The 24,482-nt window shown below is 39.6% G+C and overlaps 1 long non-coding RNA gene across 5 annotated transcripts in view; it reads left to right on the top strand.

Moving 5' to 3' along the window:
- Positions 1 to 24,482, top strand: part of LOC129513156 (uncharacterized) — a 281,878-nt gene that overhangs the window by 40,686 nt on the left and 216,710 nt on the right. For 4 of the 5 annotated variants that reach the window (XR_008665145.1, XR_008665146.1, XR_008665147.1 and 1 more), the window contains one exon: positions 13,132 to 13,262. This is a non-coding gene — a long non-coding RNA (uncharacterized LOC129513156). The remainder of the gene's footprint in view (positions 1 to 13,131; positions 13,263 to 24,482) is intronic. The other variant, XR_008665149.1, reaches the window with a different exon arrangement.

Below are 24,482 nucleotides of genomic sequence, written 5' to 3'. Positions count from 1 at the left end.
GTTCCTTCCCCTGTGTACTTGCAGAGCACATCGTTTGTCCCATCTATACAGTACATATTTGGTTTGAAACATTTTATGACTTGTTTTGCCAGTTTGCTCTCTATTCTTTCATGGTAGCAACTCAAATGGTATGAAAAAGTAAAATGGTCTATGAGATCTAGGGATGGCTGTACTTAGATGTGCGTTACAAGGTTATGCTGTAAGTAAAGGAGCACTTGCACATCCCTGAAATATCAGTCAGAGCCCCAGAAGGAAACGGAATAGGATAACTTAAGAAGGTTTTAGTTAAAGGACTCTTTATGAAGGTGTGAGCAGGGTTTGGAGGAATCACTGAGGGATTCAGAATGGGGCTAGAAAGAGATCAGTCCTAGAAAGGGAGAGAGATGACCAGGACAGAAAATCATATGTACAGGCTGCCTTGAAAGAACCTGGGGAACTGAGGAGTTTTGCTCTTTAGTGGAGGCCACTCTGCAGGAAGGAAGCCAGGGGAATAAATATCTACTTTCTTGTTCCCTTCTCTCTGACCTCTTGCCATTCACTCAGGAAGTCCACTAGTAGCTGGGAGGCAAGGGAGTTCTTTGATGTGGCCCACCACTGGCCTCCACAGTAGAGAAGGAGAGGAGAAAAGGAAAGGGGATCTCAGAGGTGCTGACTGGTGCTCTCAACACACTACCTTCCCTGTTGGCTTGTCAGGGCAAGTCACACTCTCCCAACCTGCCTGGAAGATTTAGTCATCTCCAAAAAGCTTGGTAAGCTATGTCTCTGGGTAGATAATGGATGAGCCGAATTTGTTTATACATGTCTTGAATTTTCCCACAATTTTCAGACCATAGGCAATAATGGGTAATACATAAATGGACATATTACAATCAGGCCCAGTGATACACCTAAAGTACTCAGAGAGGATCAACCAAGCTGGTGACATAGGAGGCTCCTGAACTCCCATCTCCCATGGAAACCTTTAATATATAGCTACCCAATGGAGCAATTACCTCTGAAAGAAATCTAGAAACTAGCTAAGTGATTCCTACACATCAGATGTATGAGAAAATATCCATACGGAAACAGGTAGGAAAGGCTGAAACACAGTCTTGCCATAAACCACACCACTAACACAGCACCAGACAATTGAGAAGGAATTCACAACTCGTAGCTCCTTCCTGAGAGGAGTGAAGGGTTTGACTCAACTTTTAAGACATCCACCAAGGGGATGGCCCTTCAAAAGATCTAGCTCTGAAGCCAAGAGAGCTTGCATTCGTGAGATCCACAAGACTATAACAAACAAACAAGCTACTTCTCTCTGGTGGACACATGGAGTACTCACTGTGGCTACCCCCTCCCCACCCAGGGCTCAGCATAGAGAGAACAGGCAAAAATGTCCATCTCCCTGTCTTTTGGCACACATCCAGAGGCTGACTAGTCCTTACTGGGAACTTGGGAAAATGGCAGATATCTTTTCTGCCATCCCCCTCTAGCCTGCTCCAAGTTTACAGTATCTCCCTGGAAGAATCTTATACACATATCTGGCACCCCAGCTTTTGAGGTTGTTCCCGGAGAGCTGGGTCCCCTAGACTGTCTGGCTCATAGCCAGTGGGGCTTGCATTCACAAGTCCCACAAGGCAGTAGCAAAGAAAGAAGCAGTTCTTAATGGGCAAAAGAGGAATCCTCTCTTCCCCTCCATGGCTATAAACTAGACTGGCACAGGGATGTCTGGGTGGCTCAGTGGTTGAGTGTATTCTTTCAGCTCAGGGCGTGATCCTGGGGTTCTGGGATTGAGTCCTGCAACAGGTTCGCCAAGTGGAGCCTGCCTCTCCCCCTACCTATGTCTCTGCCTCTCTCTCTCTCTGTGTGTCTTTCATGAATAAATAGGCTGGCACAGGGGAAGCAGGCAAAAGTATCCATCTTCCAGTGTCTCCCTGAAAGGGGCTTGACTACATACCATCCTAGCTGTTGCCTTAGGGTCCAGCTTCTAATCATCCTGCTTCTAGGTGCGAAAGCAAATCTATTCTGTGGAACACTGATGAATCTTGGCACACCTTCAATTACTGGGAGCTATTAAGAATGAAGAACATGGTTTGGACAATCACAGAAGTTTGAGAGACAATTTGGAGCTCAAGCAGGACTGAGTGATGAGGTTCATCTCCTATACATGAGCACTCTATCAAGACTGGGAAAGGTGGCTATTTGATCTTGTGCTCAGAAGCCAACACAGAGAGATAAGGAAAATGAAGAAACAGAGGAATACATTCCAAAGAGGAAGCTAAATCTCCAGAAACAGATCTTAAACAGAAAAAAAGGATTTACTTGATAGCTCAAAATAGCAGCCATAAAGATCCTCACTAAGGTCAGGAGAACAATACACGAACAAAGTGAGAATTTCAACAAACAGGTGGAAAATATAAAAAAAGTACCAAATAGAAATCACAGAACTGAAGAATATAATAATTGAGCTGAAAAATTTAATATAGGTTTTCAACAGCAGACTAGATTAAGTGGAAATAAGGATAAATAACTTGAAGATGGGCAATATAATTCATCCAATCAGAGGGGCAAAAGAAAAACCAAAGAAAAAAAGTGAAGATAGATAAAGAGACTTATGGTACATTGTAAGAAGACTAATAGATGCATGATAGGGGTTCCAGAGGGAGGACACAGAGAGAAGGGGGCAGAAAGCTTATTCAGAGAAATAATGGCTGAAAACTTCCCTAACCTGGGAAGGAAACAAACATCTACCAGGAATGTTAGAGAGTTCCAAATAAGAGGAATCACAGAGAGTTACACAGAGATGCATTATAATTTAAATTGTTAAAAGTTAAAGACAGAGAATTGTAAAAGCAGCAAGAAAAAACAGTTTATTATGTACAAAGGATCCCCCATAAGACTGTCATCAGAATTTTCAGTGGAAACTTTGCAGGCCAGGGAAGTGGGATTCAAAGTGCTAAAAGAAAAAAGAATCTGCCAACCAAAAATACTTTCCCTGGCAAAGTTGTTATTCAGAACTGAAGGAGAAATAAGTTTTCCAGAAAAACTAAGGCCAAAGGAGTTCATCCCCACAGGGTGGCCTTTCAAGAAAGCCTTAATATGTGTTCTTCAAGCCGAAATGAAAGATACTAATCAGTAAAGAAAAACATATTGAAATATAAAACTCATCGGTAAAGTAAATACATAGTTAAATTCAGAATACTTAATGCTGTAATAATGATAGGTAAACTGCTTATAATTCTAGTATGAAGAGTAAAAGATAAAAGTATAAAAATAACTATAATTACAATAATTTGTTAATGGATGCACGATGTACAAAGATGGAAATTTTGACATCAAAACATAAAATGTGTATGGGAGAGTAAAAATGGAGAACTTACAATTTTGTCAGTTATACCTCAGTAAAGCTGAAAGATAAAAGAAGGTATTACTGTGAAAGGGAATACAATGCAGCCATTATAGTGTTTCAAAAGCATTTCAAGTGGCATAAAAATATAAGTATGATACATTATGCAAAAATCCAAAATTTCTATTCAATAATTTGCAAAAAGAAAAAAAAGAGAATAGCTTCTTGTACTTTCTACGATAAACAAGTATCACTGTAAAATCATAAGCAAACAACATAAAGACAGTGACCAAGAAAGGAAAGCCCAGGTTAAGCCTTTTTTGTTGTTTTTCTTTTTAAAAAGATTTATTTATTTATCTTAGAAGCGGGGATGGGGAAGAGGGAAAGAGAATCCTAAGCAGACTCCTCACTGAGTATGGAGTGTGACAAAGGGCTTAAACTCACTACGCCAAGATCATGACCTGAGCCAAAATCAAGACTCAGATGCTTAACCAACTGACCCCCTAGACACCCCAAGGCTTTCTTCTTAACCACTTTTAATTAGTAGTTCAGTTAGGAAATGTTACCCAAGGATCTTTGGAGTGACTGAGCTCCACACGATCTGGGACATGGCTTAAGGTGGTTCCCATGTTGGGTTATGAGTTAGAAATGGGGAGGAGAGTGAAGAAAAGTCCATGGGGCATATGTCTGTGCCAGCCTGTGCCCCTCCAAGGGAGAGGGAAGCACCAGTTAGCTTTCCAAGTGCTGCTTCCTGCCCCCTCAGAAGCTGTGAGGCACGTTTTCATATCTCACACAAAGGGACTGAATAGGCTGGTGGTTTTCCTGTAAAGGAACATCTCACTGAAGAAACAACAGGTGGGTAAAGGAGAATTATAGTGGGTGGCTCAAATGGAGAAAGGCCAGAAAACAAGAGGAATGTTAAGAGTTGTCTCTAAAGGGCAGGGTCCACCCAGATCACATATTTACCCAAGTCAGAATTAAAGCTGACTTGGCTAGAGCTGGGGTAGTCATCCACCCTGGACTTTGTACAGGCTTTTTAGGCATTCAACTTATTAAGACAAATCCACCTACCCTTAAAAGAGGAAGTTTTTCACATTTCATACCAGTTGGCTTTTAGCTCCACCTTTCCTCTGGTTTGAATCAAAGATGTGTGTAGTTTTTCCCTTAACAATAATAACTATCTTTCTTTTCTTTCCGTGCAAAGCTTTGTGGCTCTCAGAATCAGCACTGTTTATTTTGAATTCTTAGCCACAGCTGGACTAGGTGAACTGGACTAAAAAGACATAGTTTGGGATACAATTTGAGGGATTGTGGTCTGGAGAGATGTATTGTTTTGCTTTAGGGAAAGAAATGGAACGTTCTCTTGTAACTTAGTGTGAGTATTTTCTGTGTCCAGTTAAGGACTGACACTTGTGATTCCCTTTCATCAGCTAGGGAGCACCAGGGAGCTCTCACCTATGTTCTGGTTCCTGAGATCCTCTTCACCCAAGTTTGCCATCAGATCTCTTTCACAAGCAAAACACAGAGGGAAGTAACTGGGTTTAAGTCATCTGCCTCAGATCATACTATGATTGTACTTGTCTGCCCATCAGTTTTAGGTTCCTTCCGATTTTGCAAGATAAATAAAAATGCTTCCTATTATTTATTTGCATAGCATGGACAGGTCTCACTCAGTCTCAGTCAAGTTGAACTGTGGCCAACTTGACTCACCTCCCCTAGTAATGCCCAATTATTGTATAAAGGCTAGAACACAGGGGAAAATTTGTGTGAATGTAAAATGATTATATTGTTCTTCCTTTCAAAATTATTTCTGGACTCAGAGTCTAAATTTCTTTAATTTTCTACATTGATAAGAGATATTCTAACAATACAACTTCTCCTTGGTAGCTCCTAGTTGTTCATGTGAAAAACTAGTAATGTTATTCCTTAAGCTGCATTCCCAGACTGCTTTGGCTTACTTCGTTTATTGAGGTAAATGAGTAACCCCACTGATTAAGGGCTCTAAATTAAGCCAGCCTGCCTTTTGCCTGGACTTGGCTACCAATGTAATTCATCTTGAATCGGTAGCAGAATGTACCTGTCTCAGGTCTTGAAGTGTTTGATCATAGCTGCATCAATCCAATGAGTCAAGCAAACTACCGTCATTTCTGAAGACATCTGAGTGCTGATTTACTCAGCTGGTTGTATTTCCTGAGGATGTGATTCATAATACCCAGGAGAGGGGGAAAGAACAACATTTGAAAGCATCCTTAAGAAGGGGTGGATAAGGGATCCCTGGGTGGCACAGCGGTTTGGCGCCTGCCTTCGGCCCAGGGCGCGATCCTGGAGACCCAGGATCGAATCCCACATCGGGCTCCCGGTGCATGGAGCCTGCTTCTCCCTCTGCCTATGTCTCTGTGCCTCTCTCTCTCTCTCTCTCTCTCTCTGTGACTATCATAAAGAAATAAAAATTAAAAAAAAGGGGTAGATAAAACACTATTCTTTCTGGCAAACCTATCTTTTATGATATGTTGTGGATTTTTTTTTTTTTTTTTTTGGCATTTCTCTCTGGGGTAAGAGTTGGAAATGATGCTTTTGAGGCTGTAAATGGGGGTGTGAGAACAGTTGTCTCCTGTCCAGCCTGAGGCTTTGGGGGAGGAGGGATTTTCTTTCACCAAAAGACAGGCAAGCAGGCCCTTTTTGGAGTTGGACATGTTTCCTGACTGTGAGGATTCAAAGCTAATACCACATTTCTGTGCCTGCTCCAGGACTGCCCATGGGGGCCTGCTGAAGTGGAAGCAGACCTGCTCTGGTGACAGGGATCCAGTATTCTCACTGTTTCCTTTTTTTGTCACAGGCACAGCACTCTGGTCTTTTTTTTTTTTTTTTTTTTTTTTTTTTTTTTTTACCAAGGAATATTCCCTGGCTCCTGGCTCCAGCTTTGTTTTACCTGATTAGGCATAATGTCTCTATATATTCTGTTTAGAAAACGTTCCAGCCGGTGGATAACCTCTTTGCCATATAGGCTTTTATTTCCTCTGATCACAAAGTTTTATGGGATCCAGATGCCTTGTGCTGACTTGTCCATTTTGATGTATTTTGCAAGAATGCTCGATTCCACCTCAATCTGGAATGCAGCTTGATTTAGAGGTATACATGACTAGATTCCATTCCTTCACTTTTTTTTTTTTTACCTTTTATTTTTTTTTTAATTTTTATTTATTTATGATAGTCACACAGTGAGAGAGAGAGAGGCAGAGACATAGGCAGAGGGAGAAGCAGGCTCCATGCACCGGGAGCCTGACGTGGGATTCGATCCCGGGTCTCCAGGATCGCGCCCTGGGCCAAAGGCAAGCGCCAAACCGCTGCGCCACCCAGGGATCCCCATTCCTTCACTTTTTTACTCCCTTATATATTCCACCAATATTTATTAAATGCCAGCTATGTGCCAAATACTCAGTTATTCATTTATGTGTATACATTTTATTCATTAGAATTCTGGGAGGAACTAGGAATGATAGGCCTCCAGGAAAGAAGCAGGCAGAAATGGACAGGGCTGGACTGGACTTCCCAAAGGCTCAGTGTACAGGGTTTGTGGTGATGGCCGCAGCTGTGGCTTCTGGAGCCCAGGGCATGGGCGTACGTTGAGAAAGAACAGGAAGTGGTGTTTGGCCTTATATTATACTATGACGAGTGCCCCTACTACCAGAGTTCCTCTAGTCAATCCAAGTATCATAATCATGGTATTCTCAGTGTGACTCCTTGGGAAAAAAAAGAGAGTGTTGGTTTTGCTTCTAGGATGGACTAAGGGTAACTGGCCAAACAAAGGCAGGAACAGAGACAAAGGTATCTTAAGGAAATAGGGTTGGATGCCACAGCTCTCATGGAAAAGACACAAGATTCATCCAAGATGGTGAAATTGGAAGGCTTGAGCCAAGTTCATCTAGTTTTTCTGAAGGCAAAGAAATTCTTAAGTGGCATCTGCTGAGTTTCAACAATAAGTTCTGATTCAGGTTATAACTCATCAGAGCATGATGATCTCTAACTGGACAGAAAGATACATAAGCAAATAAGCATGATATTGTATACTATTTGTTATGAAAATACTGCAACTCCCAAGGAGAAACGGCTAATTATTTATAGGTCTCTGACACTCAGATCTCTCTTCAAGAGAGAACCTGTCAGAAGTGTACTTAGCCGATAGTCTCCAGTTGCAGTGTGTGTGAGGTCTACTACTTTGGGAAGCCATGCTGTCCTTGAGCAGCTCTTACCAATGACTAGCACAGTGGAGATACCAAGGCCTGGCAATTTCTGACCACCAGGGACTCCCACAGGTACATTTTGCTCCAAACTAGTTTCTACACTGGACTGGCCAAGACTCTCCCAGAGTTGCTCCTCAGTCTCAGACTCTGTTTCTATGATTCTTCCTGCCGTCTACTCCTTTCCTGGTGCCAGACCTGCATTATGGTCTTGAGCCTTTCACACTCCTCCTCTCCTTCATAGTTTCCAGACATCACTCCCAATTAATCTACTGTATTTCTAACTGTCTAGTATCTGCTCTCCAGGTAGTACCAGTAACAGTCTGAGAAATCAAATGGCAATTTGGGAACTGAATCATTCACCACCCAGCTGACCAAGAGAGCCCTATCCCAAATGATTTATGGGGCATAGATAATCTCTGGCACCAGATGGTGGCCCAATTGTTAAACATTTTTAATCAATTCTGACTTAGAAAAACATCTTGAGAAAGGAAAGTGCCCTTCAGCCCAAGATTCAGCATTTGAAAGGTATGGGGGAAAACAAGGCACACAGGACAATGAAATTGGCTTGTCATTACTAAGTTGTATTGATGCCCTACATGGGGTAATAAGAAACCAGGAATAGTTAAAACACAGTTAAAAACTAGGTGTGACAACCAGATGGCCTCCTTGGTAACTTACAAAGAAGTCCTTATCTGCTGCTGGGAGAGTGTTGACATTGCCAAGGAGCAAATTCAGAAAGGCCATTGAATGTTCAGCCAAGGCAGATTTGTTTACTAAGCTCAGGGACTGAGATGGGAAAACCTGAGACTCCAAGTCATGGATGAAGGCATTTGGATGGTAACCTTGAAGATTGTCACTTGTATCTTTTTTTAAAAAAAGATTTTATTTATTTATTTATTTATTTATTTATTTATTTATTTGAGAGAGAGAGAGAGAGAGAAAGTACAAGTGGGAAGGGGTAGAAGGAGAAGGAGAGGGAGAAGCAGAGTCACCACTGAGCAGGGAGCCCAATGCAGGGCTAGATCCCAGAGCCCTGAGATCATGACCTGAGGTGAAGACAGATGCTTAACCAACTGAGCCACCAAGGTGCCCCTGGCTTTCTTCTTATTATTAAGAGCGAGCACTTATCCTGCATGGAAAGTACTGCTGAGGCCTTTCCCCAGAAAAGACAGAGGTGCTCCCTCAGAAGCTACCCCTGCCTCTCCTGGCTCCAAAGGCAGTAAGTAGGGATAATGCCAGCATAGTCCAGCTGGGATTATAGGCCTTTACAAGGATGGAGATTATACTCTAGAGGAGTTTTAAGAGTTAGCGTTCACCAATAAGTGCCAGGAGGGTACTCAATTGGATTGGATTTCAGAGGCATTTGATCAAGGTGTGGGTACATAAAACTGGGTAAGCAAGGATTCATTTACTTGGTGTGGGGGCACTCTTACAGGATAAGTGTTTTAACATCCAGCAAGGCCCCTGGATAATGGTGCAAACTCACTTCTAGAGTAGCTTTGAGAAGTCTGGGAAAGTAATGGTCTTTGTTGAATGAAGTTGAAATGCCTAAATTGCTATGGCAGATAGTAGGGGAAGAGATGAAAAGTTTGAGGGAAGTGAGCATGCTGAATCGGATATATTATATGAGGCCTGAATATCCACAAAGGTTCTGTGGGAGGACCCAGAGGGCACTCCATTAGTGAAGGCCATCAGGGTATATGCTGGTGAGAGGGGTACCCTTTTCACTACAAGTTCAATAGTTGCTCTCCCCTGCAGGCTGGGGCTGGTGCTAAGAGAGGTGCTCACAGAAGTGGACTTGTGAGTAGCAGTGAGGGTTCTGGGGTCTAAAGCAAGAGCGATCCTCCATTGCAATTAACCATCAGAAACCAGGGGGCCATAGCTACCACAGGAATGGCCAAGAATATGTGGCTGCATTCATTGTAACCATGGACACCTGGCCTGAAAAATGTTTGACACCAAGACTTAGGGCAGAATTATGTCACAAGTTTTTTGTTCCATTTTTTATCATTAAGATCTAAAATGTCAGAAACTGTCAACTAACAATACAACTAGAGATGCACAGACATTTAATTTCTTTACATGACTGTAAGTGATCTTCCGTTCCGCTCAATCCCCTATCCACTGGTTAGTGGGGAAGAACTTAGCCATATGTCAATTTATTTTAAGTCTGATATGATTGTTTGAACTAGGTTTCTAGAGGTGTTCATTCTCTCAAGGTGGCTTACTGTCCCCTAGCTGCTTTCCTTCTAGTTGGTATCCCTGTGTATTGGGCAAAGAGTTTGGCTCATGGATTATGAGTTCCATATTATTATTAACTGCTTCACAGGGTAAAAAATCCATAGACATAAAGTGCCAGCTAATTATATGCTCCTGATCCCTCTCAGAGCATGTTTTTTCCTCAAGGACTCTAGTTGGTAAGTTCATTCTGTTTTATCTTCTGTTTTGTTGTTGATTTTCACTTAATATTATTCTGTGTAGGTAATAACAATTTTGTATTTATTTAATGGCCACATAATTTTCTATTGCTATGTTCACTTGGATCTTTAGAGATCAGTACTGATGCCAGCTTGAATTCCAATTTTAAGAAAGCCTCAAATTTTACCGAACCTAAATTCTGTCTGCCAACTCAGAGTTGGAGAAATATTTGGATTTAGAATTATTTGGAATTGATGTTTCTATCCCAAGAGAAGTTAGAGAAACAGAGGAATTTTTTTTTTTTTTTTGGCTTAGGAAGTTTCTTTCTGGAGGCCTTACAGGATGGCTTTTCATAGGGTCTCAGCCTATCCCTCACTTCTCGCATCAGCCCCCATAAGTGACTTGAAATAAGTCACTATAAGTCCAGTGGTGTGTGCAGCAATTTCAAGTCCCCAGTCAGTATCTATACCTAAGACCCTCCTGGTTAGACATTCTCAAGCTTTCCTTCAACATAAGGACAAGCACGACTTGGTGGGATGCCACCCCAGTTCGGCATTACCAGTGGGCTGATGAAGTAGTTAGATATTCCATGTGTATTCTCCTGTCCCTTTGCCTATGATCCTACCCTACCTGTCCCTAGACTGTCTTTTATATCCTTGTCATCTTTATGTTTTCTGAAATCCCACTGAAGTGTGAACTCCTTAAGGGCAACCGTTTAGGAATCTTAGATTGCCTTGTATTTCCCAGGATGCCAAGCACAGTAGCTGGCACATAGTCATTGCTTAAGGAGTTTGATGGGTGAATAAAGAAAAAAAATTGGGCTAGTAGTGGGAGCAGTAGAGAGGAATCAGGCGAAATACTGCATAATCCATACCTTTTGAGTCAAATCATTTGGGGGATCCATTGTGTTAAAGATGGTGGTTGGGTGGCCAAGGCCCTGTACTCAAAAGGAGGAAGGGAGAGAAATGTTGGGAGTGGCTCTTTGGAAGTCCCAGCATGGCTCAGACACCTGCTGAAGGCTCTTGATGGGGGTGAGGAGAGGGTTATGGCATTGACAGAACTACTGTGGCTGGCAGTGCTTTTGAGGAAGAAGTAGGATAGAAATGGGAAGAGGTGTGTAAAGAGAACTTAGGGTATTGGGTGGTTTAAGGGTTTGTTATTCCAGCATTTGGAAGCCAGAACTGCATCATCTTTCCATGTGTAAAGAGCCCAAGTCTGGAGATCCTGCTGGGGGCGTGAAAGACAAAGCGGAGAATTGATAGGCCTGAACCTTTTTAGTTCAGTTATGAGGGATGCAATAAGATCATGTGAGTCATTTTTAGATTTGGATCAAAAGGCAACATTTGGTGTATGTCTTTTTGCTCTGAGAGGACAGATGTTTTAGTAAGTATCCTTGTACTCCAGTGTCTCATAGCTCTGGATTTTCATCAAGGATAGTCACAGATTCTCTAACTTCCCAGTCTTCATATCTCGAGATGGATGAATATTGTAGACAGATGTATACATCCCAGTATATATCAGATATTAAGACTGAGCTGTACTACTAAGGTACATGGCTTAATTTATGCTCAAGAGAATTGATACAATTTTGGGAAAGCTTTGGTAACCTATACTGCCCATTCCTTCTTTCAGATGGACCCCTCCTTTTTTTCACCTTGCTGAGTACAAACTGTATCTCAGGGCTTAGTTCAAACCCTATGCCTTGTATGACACCTTCCTGGAGGCCCAGGCCCTCAGGATCCCACCCTTCTCTGAACCCCAGAGTATTTGTTTATCATACAAAATGGCTGATATTTTTTGTACTAATTAAAGGAAGATGCCTACTTAGGGCAGAGGAATTAGAATATTTCTTTGAAGTTTCTGCGTTGATTTACTGTTCATTATTTTTACAACTTTTTCATGAAGGTAATTCACATATTTAAAACATTAAAAAGGCATTATCACTAAATGACATTTTACTAGCAGAGTTATGAGCACCTACATCACTGGAATTCTTTCCTCTTACTCTTTTTTTTTAATACCACTGACCAACTAGTGGAAGAACTTCTCTTCTTTGTGAAGCCTATAAGAAGATGCCTTCACATGGCAGAGAAATTAGAGAACGTTTCCTCCTGCAAGCAGCATAGCTACATGGACAATGGGTTTCTCTCCCAGAGGTTTCTTCATGCAAAGAAAAGTAAGGCTGCAAGTTGCAATCACTGAACCAAAGGCTTGTCTTGGGAGTTTTGTGGGGCCTGCAAATCTAACCCCTCTCCACCCTACTGGGATGACTTCGATCTGAACACACATTGCTTATTTCATCATTTTGCTTCTGTTATCCTTGGTGGACACTAGTTATAAACAGGATGGCTTACAAATGTCTGCTTGTTCATCTGCCAACCATAAGTAATGTCGACCTTTTGGGAACTTGGTTTCAATGTCTCGAAGGAAGTTATCTGTGGCAATTGTAGCCTGATGGCAAATGATAAACATCCAATTAATTCATGAAGTGTTTATTCTCCCTAAGTACCATTGATAATAGTAAGGAAGTGCATTTTTCAGTTCCAGGGTGGGACTCACAAAGCATTGTCCTTCTTTCCAGGAAGTTCTTCCTCTAGGAAATATTACTTAATAGTAACAATAATAATAATGATAAAAGTAACTGTTTAGTTAGTACTTACTAACCCTCAACTTTATAAAATGAATTCTCATGACACACTGGGTTACTCATGGTAAGAAAAAAGAAGCTCAGATAAAGTCAATGATGAATAACAGGCAGCTGGTCTTTCCCCAGAGGTTGGAAAAAGTCTCCTTGAGCAACTGACTCCTCCCGCCTGCTCCAGGCCATGTTCAGTATGGAAGTCTGGCAGGATGGAATTGCTTGGAGGTGTTCATTTTCTCTTTCTGAATGCATCAGTCATTTCTCCAGCTAGGCTGTATTGCTTTGAGATCAGGGACAGAAACTTCTACTTCTTTGCCTCCCCAAATACCTAGGTTGGTCTCTTAAAAAAGTCAATACTTATGGGTGATTGAATTACTGATTTTTAAGTGGGCCATCCTGGGTGTAGTATGGTCATGAGGAAGTAAAGATCTCACAAGGTAAAAGCCTAAATGTCTAAGTGTCTGAGTATGTTCAGTGTAATATTTGGTGTTTTCTCCCCACAGCAGCTGTGAATACATTTCTTGTTTGTGGCCATGACTTCTATATTCAGTACTTCCAAAGATCCTCCCAGTTGCTGAGGACCATTCTACACTCCTGCATTAATAGCCCTCAGGCTGACCTGGGTCTGTGGCTGGTATGTACATAGTTTTTGTTTTTATTTTTACCCCTTTGTGCTCTTCCATCCTTATCCCTCTTTCTTCTATTTCTTAAAAATATAGCCAAGGAAAAGATGCAATTAGTAAGCTCCTTGCCAGAGCCTTCTTGGTTTTCATGTGGCTTTGAAAATTCTGTTTTTTGAAGGTGATCATAAAATGTGGGTACTGAGAATATTTGGCATTAATCAGGCAGTTTCATATTTGTGAATAAAACTGGTGAGAAATCACAGCTTACTTGAATAAAATGAACTCCTCTTAGCTTAGTACCATAATAAAGTTAAAAAATAACAAAGCAAAAGCAGTTCAAACATGAATAATTTAAGTTTAATCCTGGGCAAACTATTTACATTTTCATTTTGCCCCAGAATAGTAGCTAGTAAAGATGGTCATCTTTGGTTTCAAAGTAGCTTTTTAGAGTATACATAATTTTCCCAGAGTTTCCCATTTATTTAAGGCCTCATTCTGAGTAGGGAACTGTGCTAAGCTCTGGTGAAATTTTAATGCATCTTTAAAACTGAGTTTGATCTAAGAATCTTTGCTCTAATTTAAGATGTTAAATAGAGATATTACAAAGTAAGAGTGCTGGAATTGATAAAAATTAATAAGCAACTGTTTTATTATTGCTTTTACATTTATTTATTAGTTGATTTTAGACTAACCTTATCAGTAAGTGGAAAAACGTAAGATGTAAACATTGATGTTCCCCTAAGACATTTCTGTGTGAATTGTGTGACCTGATTAAAAATATTACAGGTTGGCACTAAAATTATGGGTCCTATTTTTACCACACACAGTGTTTGAGGAAAGTAGTGAGGGATAAAGAGAAGCTATTTAGAATCACAGGGTTGTTTGTACTATCCCATCAGCTTCCTGGAACAGTGGCTCTGTGGAAACATAAAGTCATGGCATTTGTAGGAGGAAAGAAAATATGATGGAAGCATGAATGGAACAGTTAGCTGGGTGTAGAATCTAGGATGTGGGTTATATGAGTGGTTAATTGCTTGTCTCACTTGATTGGGCTTTTGGAAAACTTGAGAAATTCCAAGTTGTTTTTCTAGTTGGGCTTGAAGAATGGGTTGACATTAAATTATTTCCCTATGGGTTTGAGAAGATGGCATTGAATTCGTGGTCTGACAAATAGATCCTTTGACTGGAGGGGAAAGGAAAATGAAGGAAGCAACATTTATGGAGTGTAGGTCATGAGTCACAGCCTATGAGGCATGGTGCACAGGTTTTATACACACTGTCACATTCAGTCCTGCAAATAACCACATGAAGTTATCTGTCACAGTCAACCAGGCTGCTATAAAGTACCATAGACAAGGTGGCTTATGAACAACAGAAATTTATTTCTTACAGTTCTGGAAGCAGGAAGGCAAGAGATCGGAATTTTAACATGGTAGGGTTATGGTGAGGTTCTTTTCTGGATTCCAGACTGCTGACTTCTCTATGTATTTTAACACGGTAGAAAGAGAGCTAGCTCTCTGACATCTTCTTATAACCCCATTCATGAGGGATCTGCCTTCATGACCTAATTATCTTCCAAAGGTCCCATCTCCAGATACTATCACACCAGGATTAGGGTTTCAACATATTTATTTTGGGGGGGACACAAACATTCAGTTCATAGCAGTATCATTGTCTATAGTTAATAGATACAGATATTTAAGGTACTAAGAGTTTAATTGGTTAGCTCAAGGTGACACAGATAGTAAATAGAATCAGAATCTAGATGGTACCAAGTGGCTTGGAAAGTGGCTGCAAACACAGCTGATTAACTTAAAGATTAAGTTAAAGTATTCTATTGGATTGTTGTGCCAAAAATTATGTTAATGATTTACTTCCATCCCCATGTTCTGGTTTATTATTTGCCCAAATCAAAGTTGTCAGACAGTTTAAATCATGATTACTCAACAGATGAAGAGCCTAAGACCTGGGAGTTAACACTACCGGTTCTAGGACACTGAATTATTTTTTAGATGGGGAGACAGTTAATTCCCCTCTCAATAGACACTATAAAAGGCATTAGGGCTTTGATTTATATTTAGTTTCAACTATAATAAATGGCTTACATCTGGTCAGTTAAAGTAGATGATAAAAATATTCTTTGCCTTGGGGCACCTGGGTGGCTCAGTCAGTTAGGCATCCAACTCTTGGTTTTGGCTCAGGTCATGATCTCATAGGTCATGGTCTCATGGGTTGTGAGATGGAGCCCCATGTTGGGCTCTGTGCTCAGTGAGGATTTGGCTTGAGATTCTCTTCTTCCCCTCCCCCTACTTCCATGATCTCTCTTTCATTCTAAAATAAATAAATCTTTAAAAGTTATTCTTTACCTAATACTCTGAACAGGGGACTTGATTAGGGATTTTTATTTTCCTGAACTTTGCCCCCAGTTCTGATCTCAACTTAGAAATGGGAAAGAAGAATGACTATTACATATTTGGATAGTAATTAGTAGTAATTCTGCTGCAATATGGTTGGCTCGTTAAAAGTGATATACCTTGTTAAATGTATATTAAATAGGAATAAAAGGCTAAGCTTCTTTCTTTTAATTCAGAAACTGCTAAGAAAAGAAAGATAAAGAGGGAAGACAACAGGTATTAGAAAAGATGAAAACCAGATGCCTTTTCTTATAGTAATATGGAATTTTGTGCTTCTTTCGGTTTCCAAGTTATTTCCATTTATGTCTGTATGGGTTTAATCTAGGTGATAATTTGTCTAGAAACATTGCCTTTCAAGGGGTTATACCTAATTACAAATGTAAAAGATGACTTGAAAGAGTGGTGGAACATCACACCAATACTCTCTCTACTTCCCAGTGGCAGAGGGAAGTGAAGGTGAAGAAATAAGTTGAAGACAGAGAGCAGCGAGATGCAAGGTCTGCTTCTGTACTTTGGTGACACTAATGGGAAATAAAAGTTGCTAGCTGACATTTGTGACATTCTTATAAGGGCTCACCACTCTCCTAAGCACTTCACCTATGAGGACTTTGAAGAATGAGACAAGTCATCTTGCCTAAAGTCAATCTGGGATGAAAGTCAGGCATCAGGTTCAGAGTGTGCATGCTAAACCTCTGGACTCTCTTGCTTCAATACAAGTGGTGAGAGTAATTAACAACCCTTCTTATTTGGTCTCTATGGGAAGGTATTATCTCCATTTTACAGATGACATTGAGTTTGGGAAAAATTAATTGATCAATCAGCTCAATATCAGACAATGTAAATGATGGAGTATGATTTTTAGCACAAGTCTGTCTAATTTCAAAATCTGGGCTTTAATTATGCTGCTTAAAGCTCAAGGTCAAAAGATGTTACCAAGTGTTTTTTCAGAAAGCAGTTTCACCTTTCTGTCTTAAGAACTAGACTTAGAGTACAGCGCCTTGACCAGAAGATTCAGTTAACAGAATACTTATATTCCCTGAGCTGCTTCTGTGTGCTTGTTTAGGTGGGCAGGCCAGTCCAAAGGAGACTTTGATGAGCACAGGCTTCCAGGAGGACTGAGCCGCCTCGCTGCTGTAAGTTCAAATGGTAAATTAACCTCTTGTTAGCTCAGGAATGTTCTCTCATGGGCCCTTTGGAACCCATTTCTTTGAAATGTAATCCTATCTCTTGGTTTTCTGGGACAAGATGGGCCTAATTACAACTGACTTGAAATGGCAAACCTTACCTTTAGTCATAAAGATAGGAAAGAATTAGCAATTTTATCTTGAAAACATGATGGAATGGATTGTATCCACTTAGCAATATGAAAGATGTTCTGTATTTGCAACCTCAAGTGAATTGCCTGTGATGATGAGCATCATATTCTGGTTGAATGATTATTCAATAATAAATTCACTATTTATTGAGCACCTATGATGTGCCTGGCTCTGTGCTAGAGTCAAGATGCCAGAGAAATACAGTTCCTTCTGATCACTGGCCAAAGGGGACCTAGGGATTGGAAACATACACATTCCCTGGGTACCTAGGGACAAGAATTAGCTGTGGTTTCCCTTTCTAGGAATATGGGAGCTCTACAAAGAGATAAAGAACTGAGGAGCCTAAGATCTCTTTAAGGAAGTTTAAGCATGTCTTCTTGGGATTGGACCTTCAAGAAGGCCTGAATCTCTTTTACTAGACTAGCATTCTTAGATGGCACAGCTCTTGTGTTAATCATCTTTGCATAGCCAGACTGTATCTGAGTGCCTGACATTCTGTAGATAGATTATAAATGGTTGTTGACTACATAAAAGAAAGAAATTAAACTTCTCCCTCTGGCCAGGAAAGACTCGGAGACAAATTTCACTACGACCTTAACAGGTTTTTGTTAAGTATGTATTTGCATTGTCCCCTTCTTATGTTTCATAATAATGTCATAATGTCATTGTATTATAGTGCAACCCTTAAGGGTTATACTTTGCATTTTCCTGAATGTCCCCTCTTTCTCCTATTTTTCTAGCTCTTTGTTATTCCTGTTCTCTTTTGGACTCATTTTTCTCTTTTTTTCTTTGTCTTCTCCCTCAGCAACTTCTCTTCCTATTGGAGTTGAATAGAACTGAAGCCTAATTATTAATTAGCCCTTTTAGTGGGACTATTTTTCCTTTGAAATACAATGTTTCTTCAATATGCAAAACACACTTTATGATGTCTTTTTGACATTCATATCTATCGCTTCACAAATTAACAGTGGAAAGTACACATATTAGTTGCTAGGGCTACAGTAACAAAGTACCAAAGACTAGGTGGCTTAACCAACAGATATTTACTTTCTTATTGTTCTGGAGGCTATAAGATGTTGGCAGGGCTGGTTTCTTCTTAGGTCTCTGTCCTTGGCTTATAAATGGCCATCTTCTCTCTGTTTTCACATGGTCTTCCTTCTGTACCTGTGTCCTAAATTCTTCTTAGAAGCATAATGGTCATATTGGATTAGGACCCACCCTAATGACCTCATTTTAACTTAATTACCTCTTTAAAGACCTCATCTCTAAATACAGTCACATTCTGAGATACGGGGGTAAGGACTTCAACATATGAATTTTGGGAGAACACAGTTCAGCCCTTAACCATATACCTTTAAGTTGGGTGGAGTTTTTTTTTTTTTTTTTTTAAGATTTATTTATTTATTCATGATAGACACAGGGGTGGGGGCAGAGACACAGGCAGAGGGAAGCAGGCTCTCTGCAGGGAGTCTGATGCTGGACTCCATTCATCCCGGATCCTGGGATCACGACCTGAGCCCAAGGCAGGCACCCAACTGCTGAGCCACCCAGGTGTCCTTTGGTGGAGTTTTTTGTTTTGTTTTGTTTTTTAATCACTGATTTAAAGCAAAAATTGCTAAAGGTGGCTGATCATGAGAATTATCTGAGGAGGCCTACCTCAAGAAACAAGAAGTCTCTCAAATACACAACCTAATTTTACATCTAGAGGAGCTAGAGAAGGAATAGCAAATGAAGCCTAAAGTCAGCAGAAGGGAAATATTAAAGTTTAGGGCAAAAATAAATGATATAGAAACAAAAAAAATCAGTAGAATAACAAACTAAAAGCTGATTCTTTGAAAGAATTAATAAAATTGATAAACCCTTAGCCAGACTTATCAAAAAGAAAAGAGAAATGACCCAAACAGATAAAATCACAAATGAAAGAGGAGAGGTCATAAACACCACCACAAAAATACAAAAAATTATGAGAATAATATGAAAATTTTTATGCCAACAATCTGGGAAATTTGGAAGAAATGGATGAATTTCTGGAAACCTACAAACTACCAAAACTGAAGTTGGAAGAAAAAGAAAGAGAAAATTTGAGCAGATTCATAACCAGCAAAGAAATTGATTCAGTAATAAAAAATCTCCCAAAAAAACAAAAGTCCTGGACCAGATCGCTTCTCAGGGGAATTCTATCAAACATTTAAAGAAGAATTAATACCTATTCTTCTCAAATTGTTCCAAAAAAGAAAAAAAAAAAAAAAAGGAAGGAAGGAAATCTTCCAAACTTATTCTACAAGGCCAGCATTACTTTGATTCCAAAAGCAAAGACCCCAATACAAAAGAAAATTATAGGCCAATATCCCTGATGAACATGTATGCAAAAACTCTCAATAAAATATTAGAAAATTGAATTCAACAGTACATTAAAATAATTATTCACGATCAAGTGGGATTTATTCCTGGGCTGTAGGGGTGTTTCAATATTTGTAAATCAGTCAATGTGATACACTATATTAATAAAAGAAAGGATAAGAGTCATATGATCCTGTCAATAGATGCAGAAAAAAGCATTTGACAAACTGCAGCAGTCATTCTTGATATAAATGCTAAACAAGTTAGGGATAGGTGAAACATACTTCAGCATCATAAAGGCCATATATGAAAGACTCACAGCTAATATCATCCTCAATGGAGAAAAACTAAGAGCCTTTCCTTTATGGTGAGAAACAAGACAAAGATGCCCACTCTCACCGTTACTATTTAACATAATACTGGAAATCTTAGCTTCAGCTCTCAGACAACAAAAAGAAATAAAAGGCATCCAAATCAGCAAGGAAGAAGTCAAACTTTTACTATTTGCAGACAACATAATACTCTATGTAGAAAGCCCAAACACTCCACCAAATAATTACTAGAACTAATACATGAATTCAGCAAAGTTGCAGAATATAAAATCAATGTGCAGAAATCTGTTACATTCTATGCAACTGTAATGAAGCAGTAGAAAAAGAAATCAAGGAATTGATCCTATTTGCAATTGCACCAAAAACAATAAATAAGTAAAAGACCTGTACTCTGAAAACTATAGACCACTTATGAAAGAAATTAGACAGGACACAAAAAAACGAAAAAGCATTTTATGCTCATGTATTGGAAGAGCAAACATTGTTAAAATGTCTATACTTTCAAAGCAACCTACACATTCACTGTGATTCCTATCAAAATACCACCAGCATTTTTCACAGAACTAGAACAAACAATTCTAAAGTTTGTATAGAACCACAAAAAACTCCAAATAGCCAAAGTGATCCTGAAAAAGAAAAACAAAACTGGAGAAATCATGATTCCAGATTTCAAGCTATATTTCAAAGCTGTAGTCATCAAGACAGTAAGGTACTGGCACAAAAACAGACACATACATCAATGGAACAGAATAGAAAACCCAGAAATGGACCCACAACTATATGGTTGACTAATTTTTGACAAAGCACGTAAGGATATCCAATGGAAAAAAGATAGTCTCTTCAACAGATGGTGTTGGGAAAACTGGACAGCAACAGGAAGAACAAACTGGATCGCTCCTTTGCACTATACACAAAAATAAATTTAAAAATGGGTGAAAGACCTAAATGTGAGACAGGAATCCACCAAAATACTGGAGAACACAGTCAGCAACCTCTTTGACCTCAGCTGCAGCAACTTCTTACTAGACGTGTCACCAGAGGCAAGAGAAACAAAAGCAAAAAAGAACTATTGGGACTTCATCCATATAAAAAGCTTCTGCACAGCGAAGGAAACAATCAACAAAACTAAAAGGCAGCCTACAGAATGGGAGAAGATATTTGCAAATGACATACCTGATAAAGGGTTAGTATCCAAAATCTATAAAGAACTTATTCAAACTCAATACCCAAAAAACAATAATCCAGTTGCAAAATGGGCAGAAGACGTGCATAGACATTTTTCCAAAGAAGACATCCAGATGATTAATAGACACATGAAAAGCTGTTCAACATCACTCATCATCAGGAAAATACAAATCAAAACCATGATGAGATACCACTTGAATGATGAAATTAATAAAACAAGAAACAACAGATGTTGGCAAGGATGCAGAGAGAGAGGGGAACCCTCTTGTTTTGTTGGTGGGAATGAAAACTGGTGCAGCTACTCTGGAGAACAGTATAGAGGTTCCTCAAAAAGTTAAAAATACCCTACAACCCAGCAATTGCACTACTAGGTATTTACCCAAAGTATACAAAAACACGGATTCGAAGGAGTACATGCACCCAGATATTTATAGCAGCATTATCAAAAATAGCTAAACTATGGAAAGAGCCCAAATATCCATTGATGGATGAATGGCTAAATGTATATATAATGAAATATTACTTCGCTACCAAAAAGAATGAAATCTTGCCATTTGCGATGACATGCATAGAACCAGAGCGTACTATGTTAGGTGAAATAAGTCAGAGAAAGACAAACACCATATGATCTCACTCGTATGTGGAATTTAAGAAAGAAAAGAGATGAACCTATGGGAAGAGAGAAGAGAAGAAAGGGAAACAAACCATAAGAGACCCTAGAGAACAAACTGAGGGTTGATGGAGGGAGGTGGAGGGGGATGGGCTAGATGGGTGATGGGTATTAAAGAAGGCACTTGTGATGAGCACCTGAGATGTAAGTAAGGAATCACTGAATTCTACTCCTGAAACCAATATTGCAATGTATGTTAATTAACTAAAATTTAAATTAAAAAAAAAAGAGGGAGAATTACCTGGGGAGATTGAAAAATACAGACTCCTGGGAGATTCCAGATTCTCATTCAGAGGATCTGAAATAGGAATGGGAATATGTATATTTAAAAAACACCCTGGGTAACTCAGATAATGAGTGAGGTTTGAGAATCATCATTCAACTGATTCCTGGAATGTTTATTATACTAGGAGAGATCAAGTTGAATGAAGAAGAGTAGTTGCTTAGGAAAAAATTATAGAAGGATTATCTTTGGTGAGTACTTCTTTGGAACGTTGGTGTTTTCTTTCATATGGTTCCACTTTTTTTCCCTCTGTTTTTTCATTGCATTACATTCTTGCATATACTTAGTAATATAAGATCTTATAGCACCCAACAAATTCTGGCCTGAGTTTTATGATTTAATTAGTTGCAACTGTTGGATTTAGGTTCCAAATAATTTCTGACTCATACACCATCTCAGCTATGAGTATTAGTTAGATATCTAATTTACTCTGTGTGTGTCAGTCATGTTTGAGGATGATGACATAAACAGGGATGTAGTAAAATCTGCCCTCAAGAATTTCAGGGGCTGGCTTTCATTGTTAGATTATCAAAGACATCTCCTAATGCTATGATATTATTATTTTAAACAAAATCATACCATTGTGGATTTATTATGTTTTTGGTTGTTTTCACTGGATTGTTGATTAACCCAGCTCTGGTGGCACACTTTCACTGGTAAGACTATGACTAAACCAGGGTCAGTTACCTACGTTTTGTGCCTAGTGGCTGCCACCTTGAGAGACTTAATATGATTTTTCAGCTGCCTTTCTGACTTAGCACAACCCTCCTTAGATATTTTGTACCTGATTAAAACCCACCTCACCAAAATGCTTACTAGGATTTAAGGGCAGTTATGCCTCATTTTGATTGAAGTAAACCCAATAGATATTGTCAGCATAGAAGGTAACGTTGCTATGTGGCCTATCAAGAGATAATTTAGGCATTTAAACATGAAATATAATATCTTGGTTAAAAAAAATCATGCAAAGTCAGTAAGAGGGATCTTTTATTTTATAGAAAGTCATTATCTATGATCCCTTGAGAGTAACATACAAAAATTGAGTACAGATTTTTAAATTTGCTTCATGTTAGAGGAAGAAAAGTGAAGGAGGCAGAAACAAAGGAGAATGGGTTCTGTTGTTTTGAATGAGAGTTACAGGTTGCACTGTGGGCTCCAGATATTAGCTCAAGTTATCTACTGCTCTTTAACTTTCTATTCATTTGTTCCTTCTTTTGCTCATTTCTGGATCATTTATCAAATATTTATTGAGTAGTTGCATGGAGTTATGAAGATAAGTAAGAAACTATGTGTTCTAAGGAGGCTCAAAGTCCTGAAAGAGAGGGACACATGCACCAGCAGTACAGTAGGTGTGATGGGTGTGCAAATGAGCTATACCCAGGGTCATGAAGAACCTGAAAGTTGGAGGGCCAACCACTTGACTGGGGTAGAGTGTCATTTCAGAGGAGGAAATGCTGGGTTGAGCAGAAAAGAGGAGAAAGACACTTTATTCAGAAAGAATAGCATATGCAAAGACACCACAAGTATGCTTATAACTTTTCATTTCAAAGGCGGGGGCAGCCTATCCTCTTGGATGTCATTCTTGAGGCTGCAATAGTGAGAACAATAGGAAGCATTGTGTACTTCCAGATCTAATGAAATCTGGGCTGGTGGCATCAAGCGTGGGGGAGGAGATACACACCTTTTCATGCCATCTTTATTTCTAGGGGCTATATTCCTGGCACTAAATATACATGAAATACACATTTGTTTAATTTGATTGAGTTTATTGGATAGTTTTTTCACTTATGAAGATAAGAGAGTAAAAAAGAGAGTAATACATATCTTATTTGCCATGGGCTAATCTATGATAATCAAATCTCACCTGTAGTATTTCTCTTATGGAAGTATAACTATCATTATACTGGAGTTTTTATGGAATCAGCATTCTGGATCAGAATATGTTATATCCACAGAACAAAGGTAAATGACAATCCCATCACAAGCCAAAGAAAAGATATACCCACACCCTCCAATTATGTGCATTAGAATTTGTACTTAGCAGTGATTCAGCTGTTTCTCTACCAGGAAGACATTTAATCTATAGCACTATTACTTTCTCCTAGGAGAGAGAAGGACTCAGCCTTTGCAACTAAGGACATACATCTTTTAAACTAGTGTTTGCTGGATGCCTGCTTCATGCTGGACTAGAGATGCTGCCTGTGATGAGTGTGGACACCAGTTTATAAGGATGATTACAATATCCCTCCCATGCCCTCACCCACTTCGCCTTGAATTGTGACTCTGCCACTCCTCCTGTCCATTGATGGAGTCTGTTTCTCTTCCTTGAATCTGGGCAGACCTGTGGCTTGCTTGATGGGTAGAAAGATGTGTGAAGTTCAACATTCAAGGTGATGCCTCAGGAGGCCCTGTGAGGGGATTGTGCTCTTACCCTCTAGGAACACTGCTGTTAGGCAAAGAGGCTTTGATTAGCTGGTTGGGGACACACAGACAACCTAGCACACAATACCAAATTTCAGACATGCAACTTATGCTGTCTTAGGCCACCGAGCCCACAGGAGCTCTTAGAGGGCTGCAGCTGTGTGAGAGACTCCAGGCAAGACCAACAGATGAAACTTTTAGCTAAATCTACACTAAATTCTTTAGTGTAGACCCAAAGAACTGTAAGCAAATAAAATGGTTGTTGTTTTA

This window comes from Nyctereutes procyonoides, unplaced genomic scaffold, assembly GCF_905146905.1.
Source record: "Nyctereutes procyonoides isolate TBG_1078 unplaced genomic scaffold, NYPRO_anot_genome, whole genome shotgun sequence".
NCBI classification, from domain to species: domain Eukaryota; kingdom Metazoa; phylum Chordata; class Mammalia; order Carnivora; family Canidae; genus Nyctereutes; species Nyctereutes procyonoides.
Note: the sequence above shows the minus strand (reverse complement) of the source record. Positions and strands in the feature narration are given on the sequence as shown.